The sequence below is a fragment of the Temnothorax curvispinosus genome, unplaced genomic scaffold, assembly GCF_003070985.1.
Source record: "Temnothorax curvispinosus isolate PA1 unplaced genomic scaffold, ASM307098v1 QBEX01016373.1, whole genome shotgun sequence".
NCBI classification, from domain to species: domain Eukaryota; kingdom Metazoa; phylum Arthropoda; class Insecta; order Hymenoptera; family Formicidae; genus Temnothorax; species Temnothorax curvispinosus.
Genome location: NW_020226153.1, coordinates 1 through 1107, shown reverse-complemented (window position 1 = coordinate 1107; position 1107 = coordinate 1). Strand labels below are relative to the sequence as shown.

General features: G+C 36.2%; 1 pseudogene; it reads left to right on the top strand.

Moving 5' to 3' along the window:
* The first annotated feature begins 119 nt into the window (after positions 1–119).
* On the top strand, positions 120–826 carry LOC112466577 (annotated as a pseudogene).
* Positions 827–1107: the final 281 nt, after the last annotated feature.

Here is a 1107-nt window from a genome sequence, read left to right as displayed (position 1 = left end):
GGAATTCGATAGAAGAATTAAGTGCGTGGGAACAAATCAATGCGTGGAAAGAGTTAAATACGTGGGAAGAATTAAATGAGCAGCGATGCAATCAGATTATCAAGGTAAATATACAAATATACAAATTAATATTAAAAATAATGGAGTGTGATGTGATATAATTTTGCGACATAATTTTGTAACATCATAATTTTGTGTCAAGGGTTTCCACAGTATGGAGGTGGTTGTGGAAGGTTTCGGGCTAAAGCTCACGCAAAAGGATCTATACACGCTGGCCGACTCAAATTGGCTGAACGACGAAGTAATAAACTTTTATATGAACCTGCTGATCGCCAGAGGAACATCTTCCGACGCGTATCCGAAAGTGCACGCGATGAACACGTTTTTTTACCCAAAACTTCTGTCGGGCGGTCACTCGTCGCTAAAGCGATGGACTAGGAAGGTGGACATATTTGCGCAGGATCTTGTGGTTGTGCCTGTACATTTGGACGTTCACTGGTGTATGGCAATAATAGATTTTCGCGATAAGACAATTTTCTATTACGACAGTATGGGCAGTGATAATCCGAAATGTCTGGCTGCGCTAAAACTATATTTACAAAATGAGAGTCTTGACAAAAAGAAACAACCTTATGATATGAGTGATTGGGAATTTTATTCCGCCAAGAACATTCCACAACAGACAAACGGTAGCGATTGTGGTGTATTCTCTTGCATGTTCGCCAAGTACATCTGTGCAAACAGGGAGATAACGTTTACGCAGGATGACATGCCGTACTTTAGAGACAAAATGTTTAGGGAAATAATAAATGGCAAACTTTTGTAAAAATTATATAATAAATAAATATTTGAAATATAAAATACAAAATGTGTGATTAATATTCCTTCCATTAGTATTATACATACATACATACATACATACACACATACATACACATACATGCATACATATATTATATTATATTATATTATATTACATACATAGCTGAGTATGTCTGCGTTCCAAAGAAATTTTGTATCGAAGAGTTTCTTATGCAAATGTTATAGAATGGCATGCCTATGACAGGCAGCTATAATTTATGACCTACAATTGTCTAACCCTTTGAC